Raw genomic sequence first — 20472 nt, 5'->3', positions numbered from 1 at the left:
CTTGGGGGAGTTTATAACTTTGAATTCATATATTAGAAAACAATATCTAAAATCAGTAACCTAAGTTTACACCTTCAGAAACTAGAAAAAGAAGACCAAAATTAAACACAAACAGAAGAAAAGAATAAGAATTAGAGCAGAAAATAAATGAAATTGAAAACATCAAGGCTGGTTCAACATTTGAAAATCAATTAACATAATTCATTACATCAATAGGCTAGAAAAGGAAAATCACATGAGCATGTCAATAGATGCAGAAAAATCATTTGGCAAAATCCAACACTTTGCCATGATAAAAACTCTCAGTAAACCAAGAATAAAAAGGAACTCTTTCTACTTGATAAAGAATATCTACAAGAAATCCTCAACTAACATCATGCTTGATGGTGAGAAACTTGAAGTTTTCCTGCTAAGATCAGAAATAAAGCAAGGATGTCTTCTCTTACCACTCCTTTTCAACGACATACAGAGATTCTAGCTGATGTGATAAGACAAATAAAAGGAAATAAAATCTATACAGATTGGGAAGGAATAAATACAACTGTCTTTGCTCACAGGTGACAGGGTAATCTAGATAGAAAATCCAACAGAATTACCAAAAAAAAAAAAAAAAGTCTGAAACCCATGAGCAATTATGACAAAGTTTCAGGATATGAGGTTAATATACAAAAGTCAATAGTTTTCTTATATAACAGCAAACAAGTGGAATTAAAAACTAAAAAGACTAAGTGTCCATCAGCAGAGGATTAGATAAAGAAAAGGTGGTATACATACATAATGGAATACTATTCAGCCATAAAAAGTAATGAAATCATGTCTTTTGCAGCAACATGGATGGAACTGGAGACCATTATCTTAAGTGAAACAACTCAGACACAGAAAGACAAATACCACATGTTCTCACTTACAGTTGGGAGCTAAATAATTTATATACATGGAAGGAGAATGTGGAATGAAGGATAATGGAGACTCAGAGAGGTGGAGGGTGAGGGAGAGGTGGATGATGGAAGGTTGCTCCGTGGATACAATGGGTTACTCCAGTGATGGATGCACTGAAGGCCCTAACTTCAGCACAGTGCAATATATCAATGTAGCAAAATTTCACTTGTGCCCCACAAATATATACAAATAAAAAATAAATGAAAAAAGTTAAAAACACAATACCATTTACATTAGCAACCAAAAAATAAAATACTTATATATAAATCTAACAAAATATGTACAATATCTATGTGATTAAAACTACAAAACTCTGATGAACAAAATCAACTAAATAAATGGAGAGATATTTCATGTTCATAAATAGGAAGACCCAATATTGTCAAGATATTAGTTCTTCCCAACTTGACCTATAAATTCAATGCACTCTTAATCAAAATCCTAGCAAGTTATTTATACATACCAACAAACTGATTCTAAGTTTATATGAAGAGGCAAATGACCCAAATAGCCAACACAATATTGAAAGAGAAGAATAAAATTGGAAGATTGACACTAAGTGACTTCAAGACTTACTATAAAGCTATAGTAACCAACAAAGTGTGGGATTGATGAAAGAACATACAAATAGATACATGGAACAGAATAGAGAGTCCAGAAATAGTCCCACATAATATATTCAACTGGTCTTTGGCAAAGGAGCAAAGGCAATACAATGGAGCAAAGACAGTGTTTCTAATCAGTGGTTCTAGAACAACTGGACATTCACATGCAAAAAAAAATAATAATCTAGACACAAATCTTTCACCCTTAACAAAAAGTAACTCAAAATAAATGCTGGCCTAAATGTAAAATGCAAAACTCTAAAACTCTTAGAAGTTAATAGAGGAGACCTACGTAAGTACGGTGATGACATTTTAGAAGCAGCATTAAAGGCATGCATGCTCCATGACAGAAAGAATTGATAAGCTGGACTTCATTAAAATTAAAAACTTCTGCTCTGCAAAAGACAATGTCAAGAGAATGCTAAGACAAGCTACAGGCTGGGAGAAATTATTTGCAAAAGACACATCTGATAAAGGATTGTTGTTCAAAATATACAATGAACTCCTAAAACTCAATAAGAAGACAAACAATCTGATTAATAAATGAACCAAAGACCTTAATGGAGACCTCACCAAAGAAGATATACAGATGGCAAATAAGCATATAAAAAGGTGTTCCATATCCTATGTCATCAGGGAAATGCAAATTGAAACACACATGTTAGAATGGCAGAAATCCAAATATTGGTGAGAACGTGGAAGAACTCACATTCATTGCTGATGGAAACACAATGATGCAGCCAATTTAGAAGACAATTTGGTGGTCTTTTTATAAAACTATACATATTTTTATGATATAATCCAGTGATCCTGCTCCTTGGTATTTACCCAAATAAGTTGGAAATTTAATTCACACAAAAACATGCACATGGATGTTTTTAGCAACTGTATTCATAATTGTCAAAACTTGGGAACAGCCAAGATGTCCTTTAGTAGATGAATAGATATACAAACTGGTATATCCAGACAGTGGAATATTATTTAGTGCTGAAAAGAAGTGAACTATCAAACCTAAAAAGACATGGAAGAAGCTTAAATACGTACTATTGAGTGTTAGCAGCTAATCTGAAAAGATTACCTGTGTGATTCCAACTATACGACATTCTGGAAAAGGCAAAACCATGGAGACAGTAAAAAGATCAGTGGTTGCCAGGGGGTTGGCAGGGCACAGGGGATGAATAGGTGGAGCACAGAGGATTTTTAGGGCTGTGAAAATATTCTGTATGATACTACAATGGTGGATACATGTCATTATACATACGTCCAAACCAGCAGAACGTGCAATACTAAGACTGAACCCTAACATAAACTAGGAACTTTGGGTGGTAATGACGTGTCAATGTAAGTTCACAGACTGTAACAAATGTAGCACTTTGGTGGGGGGGGGTGTTGGTAACGGGGGAGGCTGTGCACGTGTATGGGCAAGGTGTACGTGGGAACGTTTCTTACCTTTCCCTCCATTGCTGTAAACTCAAAACTGCTCTAAAAAAATGTTTTTTAAAAAGACGTCCCCTCCTCCTTTTTCTTAGAGCATTTTCTTTGTAAACTTGTAAATTGTGTCTGTTTTCCTTTGAGACATATGTAAATCTCTCCTTTTACATAAGTCTCTTGCCAGTTTTGCCACCCAGGAATATCTTTCCCAAGGACCTGGAAGTCATCTCTGAAATGTAAACATCAAGGCAGATGCCTCCCCATCCCCCAGTTTCTAAGGGAAGGTAGGAGCCTAACTTCCGTAGGTGCCTTGCTCCAAGTCACAAACTACCTCCTGTCATAAAGCTATGAGAAGTTTGTTTTTCCTTCATATAGAGTCAATTAACTAACACAGATGGTCGCCCAAATGGCCAGGTAAATTTAGGATGAATTGTGTGTGACAAATGGTGCTGTCAAGTCCTCTTACTTGAAGACTAGTGATTGCGTGTCTCAAGAACGTGTATACAATGTTTTTTTGGCTATATAAGGGGTGAGGTTTCTTTCTGTCTTTGCAATCTCCCGTGATACAAATCACATTCTGGTTTAATGCGTCTTCAATCGTGAAGTTGCTGTCTTTCTCTACCACCATTGTGGAGAGGTTTCCTAGGCTGAGAGAAGATTTTTTTTTTAATTATATTTCCCCAGCATTCCCTCTTTATCCTAAAATCCTAATCCAAACCCAATAAGCTAGGTAGCCTGGAACAGAAACTAAAATTTTCAGGAAAACATACAGTTTTTTGTTAAATTTTCCTATAGTTTCTGCTTCATGTTAACCCTGAGACATTCCCTCCCATTAGTAAAACAAAACTGATAAGTCCTGCAAAAATAAAGCCTGTGTAACCTTGCACCTTTGGGGGAAGGGGTATGGGAGGGGAGTTCCATCCTTTTGAGAGTTGGGCAGAATATAGTTTATTTCTCTATTCCTCAGGGTATTTAATGCAATTGAAGACATTGCACACATCCTTTATTAATATGCACTAATAAAAACCCTAAGGTTTCATATAATTCAAATATTTTGGATTTATTTCTAACCATAAACCAAATTTCCCTAGGTCTCACCAAGCTGTGAAACAAATGATTCCATATTTTTCAAAGGAACTTAAGTTTCAATGGCTTGTAACTCTCATTCACTAACATAGTACATCAGTCTTCTCAAAGAGTCACCTAACATTTGAGGAAAACCCAAAAAAGGAAAAGATATAGTTACCAGACCAATGGAACAAAACAGAACAAGATTCCAAATGATAGCCAACCGTGGTGGCTCATGCCTGTAATCCTAGCACTCTGGGAGGCCAAGGTGGGAGGATCACTTGACGTCAGGAGTTCAAAACCAGCCCGAGCAAGAGCAAGACCTCATCTCTACTAAAAATAGAAAAATTAGCCAGTTGTCCTGGTGTGTGGCTGTAGTCCCAGCTACTCGGGAGGCTGAGGCAGGAGGATCTCTTGAGCCTAGGAGTTTGAGGTTGCAATGAGCTATGATGATGCCACTGCACTCTACCCTGGGTGACAGAGCAAGACTCTGTCTCAAAAAAAAAAAAAAAAAAAAGGTTTCAAATGTTAGTCAAGGTATCTTGTCTGAACTGAGGCTCGAGGTCAGAGTTGGGTGAGAAGCAAAGGTGAATCCAAACTAATGGCCATAAATCCCTCCTAGGGGATTTCTGGAGACTGAGGTGGCCTGAGCCCACAGGAAGAGATGGAGGGAGCCCCAGCTATAGGAAGGGGATAGATTCAGACCCTGGGAACTGTTCACTCACTCAGTAAGTCTTATAACCTGCTATGGACCAGTCACTATTCAGGTGCTGGTAATTTAGCAGAGAAACAATCAAAGAAGGCCTCTGCTCTCAGGGAACATTCTCTCTGGTGGGAAAGACAGATGACAAACAGGAAACAGATAAGATCTCAGATCATGAGCACTGCTTTGAAGAAAACACACAGTATTCTGAACTAGAGAACAGCAGAGGGGAATAGGATTCAGGCAGGGTAATCAGGAATGGCTCTCTGAGGGTAGCATCTGAGCTGAGTCTGGACCGACAAGAGAAAGGCAGCCTCACTTCTAGGCATGAAGAGCAGCAACTTAAAAGGCTCAAGTCAAGAATTTGGCCTGTCTGAAGGAAAACCAGTTTGGCTGACTAGGAGGCTGGAAGGGGAGGTGGAAGGTGGATTCTGTGGGTCTCACGAGCATATAAGGAGTGTGGATTGTGTTGAAACAGGATGAGAAGGCAGTGAGGATGTTAAGTAGGGGGTGATAGAATCTGATTTTATTTTATAGCGTCCTTGATTGGAAAGCTTCTGACCAAACCTATTCTTTATCCTGACTCCTTAGAAGAACTCCCTTCCACCGTTCTGGTAACTGGCTCTTTTCCTGTCTTGGGTTTTTCCTCAAATGTTACCAGAACTCCCTTCCTTTCCTTGAGACTAGTGTTCACATCTTCTGGGCTCTGATGGGACTGAACTCCCAATCATTCTTTACACATCCCAGAGCGACCTTTCCAAGATGCAAATATGATGCAAATTATTCCACTGCTTGAAACTGTTTAATGACTCTCCATAGGTTTGGGCTGAAGTTCCAATCCATGGCTTAGCCCCCAAGATCCTCTGAGATTCGCCCACATCCATCTGCCACCTCCTTTCCGCCCAGTCTCCAAATGCTCTCATGACTCCAGGCATGGCGAAATATTGGAGGTTCCAGGAACGCAGGAATCTTGTGTTTTAAAGATCTTATTCCGCCTAGAGTGTCCTTCTTCGTGTTATATCTAGCTAACTCAGCTCAAGACACATCTACAAAAACTTTCTGGAGCCCCCAGTTTGAATGAATGATCCCTTCTCTGTGTCCCCACAGCATCCTGGGCATAACAGTATTGTATCCTTTATCACTCTGGATGTTATTAGATTTATTTCTTTCTTTCTTTCTCCGTAGACTAAGATCCTTTAAAAAAAAAAAAAAAAAAGAACTATGTCTTATGTAATTAGTTTTATATTTTTCACACCTAGCATAAGGTAGATACTCCAATAATGTTGATAAATATATGAAGGCTGTCTGGAATGCACCCAGCCATGTACCTGGTCTTATTACATTAACAATGGCTGGATACTTTCCAGACAGCCCCCCTTGTACTACTGATCAATAAATATACAAATGTATAAAAAAGCAAGCCATAGTCCATACCATCTGTGAAACCACCCATTAATTTCCTGAGTTCTTTGTCATTTTCTAAAGACCTAACCTTTAATTAAAAGAACAGCTAACATACTAAACATGTTCTTAAATCCATCAACTCAGAATGCAAAGATTCATTGTGGAGTTCTTCTGTTGGCATCATTTATTCACTCATGAGTTAGGAGTGGGCAGCCATTATAGGCAGGTTAATGAGTCCAAGGATACCAGGCACGTCCCAGACACTGAGTCCAGAAAGCCCACCCGATGTGTCACCATGTCAGAGCTATGCATTGCAGCGACTTTTTTTCCATGGTTAAGACCAAGAGTCCTCAAACTAGGAAAATGTGTGGCTTTCTTTTACATGTAAAATGGCAGAATATACTGCATACTTGTACTATCACAATCTCTTTCTCTCACTCCTGGATAAAATTCTTACCTTTGTAATAGTCTCTATTCTGTAATGTAATATTATTATTCTTTCCTTCACAGTACCAATTCTCTTTTCTCTTCTCAGCTCTTCTTAGAAAATGCCTTACATCCTATCTAGGAATGTTTTATTCTGAGAAGCTAAATTCCTCAAGGCCTTCTGTCTTCTTAAGCAGAAAAAACAGGGTATTTACAACAAATGTCATTGGTGAGTATTTTAGGTAGGAAGACCAACACTGTACATTAGAATAATTGCCTCAGTGGCCAAATTTCCTGGAAAGCAAAATGAGGCCACTGAACACTCCCTAAAACTTGCCATGGGACACAACTTGCCCTTTTCCTCCTGTGCTTCAGTGGAGTTGTCCTTTGTCTCTTCTTCAGCCACCACAGTCCCAGATAGCACTAGGTATCCTAGAGTGAACTATTGTGACATTCTGGAACCTTCACCATCATACCCTGCACCCAACAATATGTGTCCTTCTTGATTGATCTTCAAAGATTTTTGATTTAGCCTTTAAATCATTAACTTGTATTAAAAGAAAATGCATTTTACAATTGCTAAGCTTTCAGGGACTATTACATTTTTCATAAACCATGCAATAAGTTCGTGAGATTTTTACTGTCCTTTCCAAGTTTGCCCAGCAAACAGACCACAAAATTTTTCCCTTGATCCTGACAAGAACAGCTATCAATTGCAAATATTATTTATGCTGCCCTGTCTCTTGGAAGAAAAATAGACTCTTTTTTTTTAAATAATGACATCAAATGTCAATTCTAATGGTATCATACATCAGGTGCAGTTAACATATGACATCAGGAAGCATTCTGCCTGACTTTTATGAGGGCTCATTTCTTTGTGTTGATCTTTTTCATTTTCTAGCAAATATACATATTCATAGGAAGATTTGGCAGTGCCTCACATCTAGACACCACTTCAGGCTTCAATACTGGAATTGAAACATTTCCCAAACAAGTGATCTTTCTCTCATCTGTAATTCAGAATTTCCATCCCATGAGAGATGTTCTAGATTCATGCTCAGTGTCCCGAAGACACATTCCTCCTTGCTGAGAAGCAGAGCGACCTGGAAGGGGAATGGCAGGCCTTGGAGAGCACTGCTGTGCAGTCTGCGGCTGACCCACATGCACATGTCCACACAGCTGCTCACCAGACCTGGGGGCTGAATCTCTAGGCAGCAGGGAGCACGACCACCTTCCTCGATTCTTCTGCTATAATCTGTCCCAGCGTTACAAATAGACTACCCGTACATCTGACCTATGACTAATGCCTAAAACCTCTATGTATAATTCAGCTTATAAAATCAAAATATTATGGGATCAATTTTCCCCCCATTTAATCCAATAAAGAGCCATAATGTAAATGATTCTGTTTGAGAGGTTCTTCTCTAGATTATGAACTCCTTGAAGCCAAGGACTTTGTCTCTCACATTATCTCTCCACAGCCTAGCACACAGATAGATAGTAGGAGTTCAGGAAATATTTGTTCTCTTTGATGTGAGTCCTAGGAGATTCACTACCTCCCAAATGTACTCTACCCATACTCAGAACACCATCTGCAGTAGTCCAAGTGGGTCAGAAGCCTCTTTGGTTTTCTTCCACACCTGCTTAGGTATCTGTAAAGATTTCCTTTGCCTGTGGATTATCTTGTTGCTCTCCCAGCCAAGCTTCTCTATTGACTGTGCCTTTCATCTTTCTGGGAAAAGGTAAGATGGGGCTAGAGGATGTTGCAGTTGTTCCTCACAACACAAGCCATAGAGGAGCTTTAGCAATCCCTGAGCATGCTCTTATCTCTGCAGAAATGTCCTGCATTCTTCTGCATTCCAGCTTCCAGAATCTTTGCAATGACCTGGCCATTGGCCAACCTTCAGCAAAGTATGCAAGAAAAATAATGGCATAATCTACAGATTCCTCCAGATATGTGTAGGACACTGTGGCACAATAAAAAGACACGTACCAAGCACCTACTATGTGCCAGGGTGTTATTAGAATTTCTTGCTGTGAATGAGGTTTTTAAAACTTGATTCTTTAGATTTTTAGCTGCCAAGCATTTGAAAGAAAAGTCTATTTAAAGTAAAATTGTATTGCCACTGATGACAAATTGCCCTTTTAAAGCAAGACTTGTTTTTAAAGTAGCTTCATGCAGTTAGAAGGCTTTGGCAACAGAGGTGCACTGCTCAGCTCTGGCCCAACATCAGACATGCTATGGTGATGCTGGTGCAGTGTCTCCAGGCTAGAGGAGCTCTGGAGCTAGATACTCGCTGTAAAGCACCGAGAGTTTCTCATGACACAAAAATGTGGAAAGTTGACAGCACAGAGGAGCTGGGGGTGACCATGGCAGCACCTACAAAGCACTTCCCTTTCTTACTCCTTACTCTAATTTCAGCATCCAAACTCTTCTTCACTCACCCCAAAGTGCAACCTCTCTACCCCAAAAGGCATTGGTGAACAGCCATGCAGAAGGAACTCACACACATGTGTAAGTGGGTGAGTTCGGGGAGAGGGCAAGAAATCTCTTCTTCAAACTGACACTCAGGTAGTACAAGAACACACAGTACTTCCCCCTAACCTCTTCAGCCTTTCCTACCCACCCCATGATCAGAAGAAGAATCCGAATTTATCCCCAATATGAAAATCAACCACCGCAGATTCATTATGAGGAATAGCATGGGGGAGATTGTGTCGTTCAGTTCTCACTTGAAGAATGAGGATGGGACTGCTCCGATGCTCAGTAGGGACACTTCCCCTGAAAGTGCAGTAAAACTGTCGAGTGCTGTTTAGACATCTGTCTTTACTGGACTTAGTTCAGGCACCAGACAAGAGCTGTGGCTCCAGTTGCAGAATCTATTTATGGAAGCTCCGCACCAAGCAACTACAGAAAGTAACCAGACACGCCCCGACAACTTCACTGGCACCCGTAGAAGACAAATGATCCTAGAGTGAAGCCAGACGTAATTTCTTATATTCATATTGTTATTGTTCAATGTTCCTAGCAAAGGAGAGAAGCAAATCCCCCTAGGACCCTGCACTAGAGGGCTATAGGAACAGAATATGGGGATTAAGCTACTGACTGTGTTTAAAAGGAAAAGATTACAAAGCAGAGTACATCAAAATGCTGCAAGAACTTGGAAGACTCAGACTTTCGTAAGCCCTGGCTAGGGAAGTGTGACATGAGTTCAATCTACAGAATAAACACCCAAACCAAACAGGCCTTTAGAGGGAAATAAGAAAGTGAGAAAAATCCCAGAAATTCAAGAGAAAGCTGAGACTAGAGATGCGTTGCAAAATATTTAGAAGAAAGAGTACATTTTTTTCCTGAAAAGCTTTTGTATGTTATCATCAAATAAAAGCTTTTCATTTATAACTTCCCTTCTAAATATACCAAACTTGTTGCTTTCATGATCCAATTGTTAATCACATGTCAGCTAGCTAGACCAGGGGTTGGCAAATTCCTCCTGAAAATATTTTAGGCTTTGTGTGCCATACTGTCTCTCTATCAACTACTCAACCCTGCTGTTAGAGGACAAAGAAGCTCCTGCTATTACCAGAACCATCCAGCCAGCACCATGGAGGAGCTGTTCCCAGAGGGGGTGACCTTATCCTATGAAGCAAGTGGATCTGAGCAGGCTTTAGTAGATGCTCTGCTGCACCACCCAAATCCTGCCTTCAGAACCAATGCTCATATTGCCAGCTATCCTAAGTGTTGGCAGCTGATGGCTCATAGCGGAGACCCTCCTCAGGAACTGCTATGGATTGAAGGGAGTGGCCTCATATAAGATCACACCCTCTCCCTGGAGATAGTCCACATCTCATGACTACTTGAGGCAGAAGCACATAGGCCTGGACCCTTGCCTCAATTGACGACATCTCTGAATGGCTGTCCCAACTTTAGAGCTCTCCATGGGATCATTAGAGGCCTTTGTTGTGAATACATTGCAGCTCAACCTGTCCCTATGCCCAATCCTGCTCCTACTTGGTCCCAGAGGGTGTGGTTCCTGAGAGTACTCACCAATAAATGTCTTGCACAAATATTTCCAACTCAGACACTTTTTCCCGGGAAACCCACCATAAATCAGCAAATAGACATGAGGATTTATCTGAGCTCTGTTTTTACATGTAATGAGGGAATAATAGCAATTCTGACCTCCTAGGAATGTTATAAATTAGTGAAAGAGTTGTGCAAACTGTAAAGTGCAACAAATTTAACATGACATTATGATAGTAATAGTTATTATTATTGTTATGACTTTTCTTTCTCAGGTTGTAGTCACCAAAGAGAGATAGTGGTCTTGTCATGCTTGTCTGCAACAAAGGCATTTTTAAAACAATGTTGCTAGAACACACTATGACCTAATGTTCTGAACTTGGCCTCTAGAGGCAGGCAAACATTTACCTCTATCTTGTACTAGGCATTTACCTAGTACATTGAAGACACCAGTGATTATACTGAATTGAATACACTATGTTTGTAGACTATGATGTAATGCTTTTAATCTGTTGAACATTGTATTTTAGAATTAACAAAAGAGCCAAGCTAAATTAGCCATGGATTTTTATCATAGATCACTTCTGTGCGTATGTTAAAAGCAAAGTATGTGTGAGAGAAATTGGTTGAGGCATTTCTAAAACTTGTTGACACAGTCTGACTCTTCTGAATCACCTCAGACTCAGAGTCATGGGCATCCACGGTTTTCCACACTGTATCATCAAGTGTTTATCAAGGGCATGGATAGTGCAGCATTTTGTAAGGAAATCCACAGAGAACTAAAGCCAGTTTTACAGTTCTGCAGAGCTGGCCAACTTGTAACTCCAAATTTGGGAAAGATGCTAAGGAAGTCTGATGTACTATCCCTCTCACCATCCCCACACCATTTGGTTCTTGGGGATTAAACTTATTTCTCACAGTTTTGGAGGCTGAGATGTCTAAGATCAAGGCACTGACAAATTCAGTGACTGGTGAGGACCCAGTTCTGGTTCATAGAAAGTGCCTTCTTACTGCATCCTCTGGGGCTTCTTTTACAAGGGGATCCATCCCATTCATGAGGGCTCCACCCTCAGGACCTAATCACTTTCCAAAGTCCCCACCTCCTAATGCCGCCACGTTGGTGATTAAGTTTCAACATATGAATTTTGAGGAGACACAAACATTCAGACCATAGCAGTTACTAAACATAGCTGGGTTCCAGGGAAGAGGAGAAAAACCTTTTTGCAACTCCAATTTCAACTCCATGGCTACCTCCGTGACCACTGATGTTTACATTACTTATGGAGGCCAGAGATTGTGAGCTTTATTCTCTTTGATAATCATATTACTCAGAAACCTCTTTGCTTCCTTAAACTCTTCTTATCCTTCCTTTTCTGAATTATAAACATCCCAGTAATCATTTTCCAGCACCTGGATTTCAATAATAATCAAGGATCAGGAAAGACAAATTCTAAGAAACATGCTTAAAGTGAGGGAATATCATTTTTTACTAGACATAGGACAAAGTCTACACAAATCCAAATTTCACAGACAAATAGGATTTTGCAGGGGACCACAAGCTGACACCGGATGGAACATCAGATTCATTTGCCATCTGCAAGATTTCTCTTGTTGTCAATCATCTGTACACAACTGTGTGTTATGGTTATGTATATGAGCTGTGACGACAAAATAATGAAGCAGATTCCATATAACATGCACAAAACAAGGAACATACGTACACCAATACAAATATATATAAATTAGCTTATATCCAAATCCCACATTTGCCTATTATCAAAAATGGTAAGAAAAATGTAATCAGAGTTGTTTTCTTTCTCCTAATCCTGTCACCTGTCATATCTAGCAGTAGAAAAAGTATCATCCTAACCTCCTAGAATTGCCGCATTATAGGGCTTGTGAAATAAACATTCATTCTATTTCTGCACATAATTAGAAAAGAAGAAAGTCAAGGTTGGAATGTGTCAGAAACGGTTTAGCTAACATTTGAGATTTACCGAACTGATAACATTAGAGACTCTGTAGAAGTCCCAATCAGTGCCCAATTGGTACTGAAAACAGTCTCACAAATCAGTGAGATTGACCCCGCAGTATTTGTTATATGCTGTAAGAATTACGATGCCTGAACAAATTCCACCTTCAGGGTAGGGGCCTGTCTGGTGGAACAGGCTGGAACTTAAAAGAACCCGTTCTGCAAATAGCCTACTCAAGAAATTGGCCCTCACCAGCAATCCAATGGCTGACATTGATCTGCAGACTTGCCTTTAAATATCCAGGAATAGAAAATGAAACTTGAATCACAGAGCTAGTCTGAAAGAAAAAAAAAAATGTGAAGCGTAATTTGTTTATAGGAAAGCACATGAGCCAGGAAGGTGAGAGAGTCAATTCCAAACCGCAGTTGAAAGCACAACCCTGGCCTGGGAGGAGGAAAGGGTTTGATCAGGGCAGATTCTGCCTCAGAAGCCACATGGAGATTAGCATGCTAGGTGGAAAAGGGAAAAACTCAAGCTGAATTTTGCTGGACTTTGAAATTATTTTCATTACATAGTGTCCATTTCTCTCTTTGGCCCTGACTTAACATAGATCTGACTCATTCATTTAGACTTGGGAGAAAGAAACGTAAATTTGAGTAAGGTCATGAAGAGAGAACTACGAGAAAAAGAAACTGTCTCTAAAATCAAACAAAAATAATAATTAAACAATTAAAATTAAACAAAAATAATCATAATTGAAGAATTCAAGCCATTTGCTCAGATTTCTTAGGCTATAAAGGATATTATGTTGTTCCCGTGAGTTGTTACCTTAGAGCATATTACTCATGTAATTACACGTGTAATCATGTCAAGTGCTTCTTCTTAAGACAAGCTTTACATGCCTCACCCCCCCCAGGCAAAACTTGTAAAGAAACACTCTTCCCCACTCTATCCTTAAAGAAGAGCGTCACCCACCCACCATTTCCCACCCTTATCTGTCTGTGTGAGGAGCGAACGGTCGGGTGTCCTCTCTCCTGTTCCCTTGCTAGTGCAGTGGGGTCTGCAGTAATTGAGAGTTCCAGATCCCCGAGTGGGTGATGGGTCACCCTTCTTGGTGGCTCCCTGGTTTTGACACTCACTGCCTTCACGGCCTGGATCTGCACAAGAGCTCAGGTGTAAGGATTCAAATGGATTAGAAAGAAATGCAGCAGGGAAGCTCCACTGCAGACATTTTGGAGAGATTAAAAGCCCTGCACTCCAGCCTGGGCAACAGAGTGAGGCTCTGCCTCAAAAAACATTAAAAATTAAAAAAGCCCTCTAAGCAGAAAACCAAGGGAAAAGCTTGACAAGTTTCAGCTTTCAGGAGAAGTGCCCATTCTGTACCCAGTAGAACAGCGCATGATATGAAATAATCGAAAGGAGTAAAAGTGAGCCATCCTTCCCTGTAGAGCTTAGAATGGCATTTGAAGTGTCATTGGGAGAAACAAAATAACTGCAAACACATCCCAGAAAGTGTAAGCACTATTTCTAAAGAAAAGGGCTAGCAAGTCCTGAGGGTTCCAGAGACCTGGCAGAGAACACGAACGAGGGAGGTGGACTGGCCCTGATGCAGTCAGGAGGGCTGAGGACGGGGAATGGAGGACAAGGCTCACCCCATCAGCAGGCACAGCCTCAGCACAGCCCAGCCACGCACCGCCATGCGGTGTTAGGACATATTCTGGTTTTTGTCTTTTTGTTTTTTTCCAGAGAAGCCAGATATGTGTGTGTATGTGCATGCATTAGTGTGCGGGTGTTGACAATAAATCTAAACAATATTTAATTACTGCACAGGACAAACAAAAATTTCTGTGGCCTCATCCAATCCATCAGTCACTAGCTTGTAACCTTAAGGATTTCATTCTTTGGGCCTCCTAAATAGCACACACACATAGAAAACAGCATATAAAATACAATAAAAAAAGAAAAGAAAAAAATGTGCACAAGTAATTGGTGTTACAGTCAGGGGTATGTCACTGGTTTCCCTAAGGCCACAGAGACTTGGGTGTATTCATGTAATGCTTGCTAGCTGCTGTATCAGATAAGCCTTGAAATCTCAGTGATTTAATTTAATAAAATGACATCAAATAAAAGCAACACAATGATTTCTTGCTCACCTGACAGCTCCATCTGGTGTTCCTGGTGGTGGTGGGTGGTCGCATGTGTGGAGGGAGGGAAGGTGCTCTCTGGAAGGATTCTTCCATCTTGTGGGTCTGCTGTCTTCAGTCAGTGCTTCCCTAGGTCATCCTAGACAAAGCGGCTGTGCAGCCGTCTCCACTCCACCTGCCAGAAAGGACAGATGACGGTGAAGGGAGGTTTCTACAGGCCAAGCAAGGACGTGGTCCACATTACTTCCATCTATATTCCACTGGCCGGGACTCAGTCCTCTGGCCACACCTAAATGCAAAGGAAACCATAAAAGCTTGACAGTTGTATCTCCAAAAAGATAAGGAAACTGGTTTGCGAGGGGTGGGGGGGGGAATATATAGCAGACAGCACCACAACTAGGAATTAAAATGGAATCCCTTTAATGGCAGCAAAATGGGTTTTCTCTACTCGCATCTGAATTTGTTGCTGTGAGCCTTTGCTCACAGTCTCACCCATTTCTTTCGGAGAGCCCCCAAAACATGTCTTTCCTTTCCTTGGAGATGTATCCTTTCAGCTACCACTTGCCTGATCCAGATTCCTTCAGCGTGTTTTCAAGGCTCCCAACAGAAACTCAAAGGGGTCCCTAACCACCCCTCACTGGGAGCTCCAAGGACTTTCTTCGCACACCTTTGTGTGTGCTGAAGCCTGCTGCCTTGCCCTCCACAACTTACTACAGTGTTGGGTTTTCTTATTTTTAGCTTGCAGCTCCTCTGTCATACTCTAGGATTCAGATGTGATCCAGAGATAAACTGCAGGTTCTGTATTCAGTACTTCCTCATCCTTCTAACTTTTCAGTTATTGGACAAAGCTTACCATGACTGGTTCTCTTTCTTTAAAGTTCAGATCTCTCTCAAGAAGTGCCTTGATATCTTATGCAAAATATTTTCCTAGAAAACCCATACCACCTACCAGTTCTTAGGAAGACTCAAACATGTACATCCCATCGATGGATTCAACATTGACTCAAATTGGAATCCTTGATTACACTTTAATAAAAAATTTCTGCACAACCATCAATGAAAAATACAACATGAGAACCATTTCTAAATGTTGTACACGTTTTATAGCAACAAAATGACTTTTAAAAGCTTTTTAATTATCTCAGTCTTCTTTCCTATTTCTAGGATCTCTAAAGTCTATAGCAATTTAAAGGTATATTTTCTATTAAAAAATCATCGAATGACCTAAAGACTTAGCCAGAGCCACACTCCTCCCAGGACAAATATATCAGAAGAAGAAACGTTCTAATTCAAGGTGAGGAAGTTATACCCAAAAGGAGATGCTCTCTGACATTTGATTCATAATATGAGAGGCCGATTTGATTTTCTATCAGAGCATTAGAAAGTAAGTGTAAAAAATGTGCACAAATAAATATGAACAGGAAGGAATCTTAGTGACCACATGATCTTACCTTACCCAGTCACCTCAATTTGTCAATTGAGGAATTCGTGGGTTTGAGATCCATGATCACACAGCTGGGAAGTGAAAAAACACATGCAGAATCCAAGTCTTCTACCAATATATCCAATTCTTTCTCCCCACACCATATTGCTCTCCAAACTTTTGTAGAGTTCAAAGAAACTTTGAACATTTATCACTTTGCCTTCTTTGCTCTACCTCCCTGATAATCAAGATTTTACTCTTTCAGCTCATTAATTTTACTTCAATAAGATTAATTCTCTTTACTTTCTTGTACTTGTGACTACTCCACTAGGTATTTTTCAAAATTCAGAAATGGAAAGCCAGGGAACATAAATGGAAGTTCCAAGTTCAATATCAGCCTTGACTTCTGCATATGTTTTGTGTGTTACAGCTGTTTTCTAATTAACTCAGTAGTCGGCTATGTGACTCAAGCATCAGAAAGTTGCTGCTTTTTCACCACTTTCTTTTAGTATTGCAAATATTTATTACCCACTTAATGGAAGCCGTCTGTTGCACATGCACTAAATTGCATATGTTAATCAATTCAAAATAGGCCCTTGTGGTTTCAGTGTACCCTTGCACACATAATGCCTTTATCATGCTCAAGATCTTGGTTCCAAGAGAGCTAAGCAGGAGGCAGGGATTTGAATTTAAAAGTGTGTTTGAGACAGAATGGACATTAGCATTTGAGGTAAAATGTGAGACTTAATCTCAATAATTAACAGTATAATTATCTAAATTTTTGACTTTTGAATATGAAGTCTATTATGCTCTGACATCTCTTCATTCACGATATCTCTTGTTGTTTCAAAGCTTTCAAATAATATTAAGGATTATTTTCTCTTAAACCAAAGCGTTCTGACTTTTCCAAGGTTTCCTATCCTGGGGCCACATGTAAAGGTAGGTGATGCCTTACAGTCTCCCCAGCGAGGTTTTGGCTCAGCCGTTTCTGGGCTCACGCCAACAGATGCTGCATTGACCTGGGACTGATTTTTCACTGCAGCTAGAAGCCTTAGCATTAGAAGCTGTGGGCAATTCATCCTATGCCTTAGCTTTGTGTTGTGGGTTTCTGTTCTAGCCAGAGTGATGGCAAATTATTTTCTAGGGTAGATAGGAAGGAAGGCAGAGCAAATGTTCTGGAGAGTTGCCCAGATCCCTGGCCCCTCAGAACTGAGATACTGTTTGAATCCCCAGTGCCTGGGACTGTTGGCTAAGCTGTATCCTTCTCTAGAAATTGCCCTCACCAAAGGAAGCTGCCTCACCCAAAATCCCCCCACCTCTCCCTGCAGTCTGCATGAATGATTATGCAATAGGAAGGGTACAGAGGCCCGGTCCTCTTCCTCAATCTGGGATGACTCAACCTACTGGAAGGGCTATGTCAGCCCCAGAGCTCCCCACGTGGTCAGAAGAGGCCTCTAAGGCCCCTGCAGTGCAGCCCCACTCCCCCCTCTTGCTCCAGCCCTCTGTGATCCTGGCAGGGGTCGTTTCCAAGAGCACTTCCCAATAAACCTCTTGCAAGCCAACCTTATAGTCTGTTTTCAGGGAGCTCGAACCAAGACAAAAGGAGATAGAAATGAGGATTCAGTGTTCATTGTAACATACCTTGACAATATCTTGATTCCTGTTATTTGGGTCAATTTATATAAATCTGAATGAATAAATAAATGTATGTGTGTGTACAATGCATTGATTACTTCCTATAGGCAGCCAGGCACCATCCTAAATGTTTTTCTTATATTAATATTCAAAACAACCCTATGAATTACGTGCTATTATTATTCCTGCTTCCAGATAAGAAAACTGAGTTAATTTCCTATATCACAAAGCAATAATTGGCAGAGCCAGGGTTTAAACCTGAGCCAAAAGACTCACACCATCATGTGAGAACATTGGGGAGCAAAACTAAGGGCTGCTAGAGTGTACTGCTTTGTTTGGGGCAGTATCACAGCTTCTGGGTTATTAAACATTCTTATATCCTTTTATGCATGCCTTGTCCACTACATTCCCAAAGGAATTCCAATGTGGACAGGCTGCTTTTCATTAGCATAAAATTATGCATTTTATTTCTGAAGCCAGTGACATTAATCCTAACCTGCTTGCTAACAATTAGTTTAAAATATGTTATTTTGGGCAATTCTTGCTACTGGGACATGAAAAAAGTCTCTGGGGGCTTCTAGGAAAGCATTCATTGATTATAAAAAGCCACAAACGAGGAGAATGCCTCCTTGTTGGCTGGGTGTTTTCTTGTGATACGGCAACTGGAACAGCTATCTGTGAATGTAGGGAACAAGAGCTAATGAGGCCAGGGAGGAAGGTGGAAAAACTTTGGGTCTCTGACATCTTGTTTAGATTCTAACTTAACCAACTAAAGACATGCCATACCCACAGACTGCATCTTACATGAAATAACGAAGTCATGTGTTGTTTCAGCCACTGAGTCTGGTGCAGAGTAGAGGAGGGGGTTGTTACATGCAGCCAAAAGCATCCTCACTGTACAAAGCCTACAAAATTAGAAGGAAAACAAGGAAATTTGAGGGTTAGTAAAATGAACAAATATCAAAAAATACAGTAATAAATAGATGATAAGAAATGAGCTGGGAATTAAAACAAATAGAAAAGTAAGAATAGGAAAGTAGGATAAACGATGAGAGAAAAGAAAAAGATCAAATATAACAAAATTAAAGCTTAAGAGTGAAATAAATTTTGTAAATCTATATAAAACACGAAAACTGTCCAGTCACCAAATCAAATTGCACAGGAATAGAAAGTAATTTGTTTCTTAAGTCCTTTAATCACTCACATATTTTTATAATATTGATCCCTCAAGAAGGATTCAGCTTAATTGTAGCATTAAATCCTCGGTAATAATAGTTTTTCATTCATCATTTCACTTAGCATTGTTAGAGCCCTACTGCAAAAAAGATAACGATGGCTTAGAGAGACTAAAGGTAAATGTAGCTATGACTTTTGTTTACTAATAACAGAGACCCAACTTGAGACAACTTACAAGGACCAAAAAAAATATTTTTTTTTTTATAATATGGTCCCTTATCCCAAAGTAAGAAATTGTTCTACAAAAGAGCTGTGAATATGAACCACTAACACCATACAATGCAGTTATAAACTAGGGATCACCAAGGAAAACTTTACAAGTAGAGAAGTAGAGGGGGAACAGTAACCCTGAATCTCAGCATCCCATAGGTTAAACAGAGTATAAATGGTCTACATGCACCAAGGCCAATGTTCCAATGGTGAGGAGGTGCTGTGGACTGAATATTGTATCCCCCCAAAATTCACATGTTGAAAGATTAATCTCAGTGTGATGGTATTTGGAGTGGGCTCTTTGGGATATAATTAGGCCATGAGGGTAGAGCCCTCATGCATGGGGTTAGTGTCCTTTTAGGAGAAGAAAGAGAACTAGCTAGCTGTCTTTCTGCCATGTGAGGATACAATGAGAAGTCAGCAGTCTGCAATCCAGAAAAGGGCCCTCCCCAAACCCAACCATGCTGGCTCCCTGATATCACACTTGCAGCCTCCAGAGCTGTGAGAAATAAAATTTCTGTTCTTTAAAAATTACCTAGTCTCAGCTATTTTGTTACAGCAGCACAAAATGGACTAAGAGAGCTTTCTTTCCCAGGTTCCTCTATTTAAAAAAATGCTCCATTTTATTTGCCTATTATAAAACTAAAGCACATTCATAAAAAATACCAAAATTCAAAAATAAGAAACTATTTATTCATATAGCTGCCATGATAACAGGCTAATTATTAGCATTTTAGTGTGCTTCTTTCAAATATGCATGAATTTTTATACAATAATTTATTTTATAAATTGTAACATACAATTTTGCATCCCACTCTTCTTCACATTTAATGATTTACCATAACCATATTTCATGTCATTAAAAGGTCTGCATAATATTCTTAATAGTCACAAACTATCCTATTCTATGAATGTGTTGTGAGTCATTGCTCTGTATGTGGACATTTAAAATGTTTCCATTGTTGCTAATACTGATGTTGAGAGCTCTTAGGAACATCTTTGAGGACAAATGACTTTTCATATTTGAGATCAGTTCCTTAGAGTCCTGTTGATAGAACTGTTGGGTTAAATAACATGAACCTGTAGTAGACTGTTTCTTCGGTAGGCTTCAAAGCATCAGGCCTCCCCGTATTCACACCCTTGTATGGTTCCCTGCCCTTGAATCTTTGATGACTCTGTGTCCTGCTTTCCTCAATTGAATGCAGCAGAGATGACAGTCTGCCAGCTCCAGGTTTAAGCCTTAAGAAAACCTGG

The 20472-nt window shown here is 39.9% G+C and overlaps 1 long non-coding RNA gene across 1 annotated transcript in view; it reads right to left on the bottom strand.

Annotated features, from left to right (window-relative positions):
* Positions 1-20472, bottom strand: part of LOC123649208 — a 214827-nt gene that overhangs the window by 88155 nt on the left and 106200 nt on the right. Inside the window, exons 2-3 of the long non-coding RNA XR_006738913.1 lie at positions 18577-18677; positions 14724-14889 (exon numbers count right to left, since the gene is read on the bottom strand). This is a non-coding gene — a long non-coding RNA (uncharacterized LOC123649208). The remainder of the gene's footprint in view (positions 1-14723; positions 14890-18576; positions 18678-20472) is intronic.

This window comes from Lemur catta, chromosome 13 (genome assembly GCF_020740605.2).
Source record: "Lemur catta isolate mLemCat1 chromosome 13, mLemCat1.pri, whole genome shotgun sequence".
Taxonomy (NCBI): domain Eukaryota; kingdom Metazoa; phylum Chordata; class Mammalia; order Primates; family Lemuridae; genus Lemur; species Lemur catta.
The sequence above is the reverse complement of the archived record's forward strand: the minus strand, read 5'-3'. Positions and strand labels throughout refer to the sequence as shown.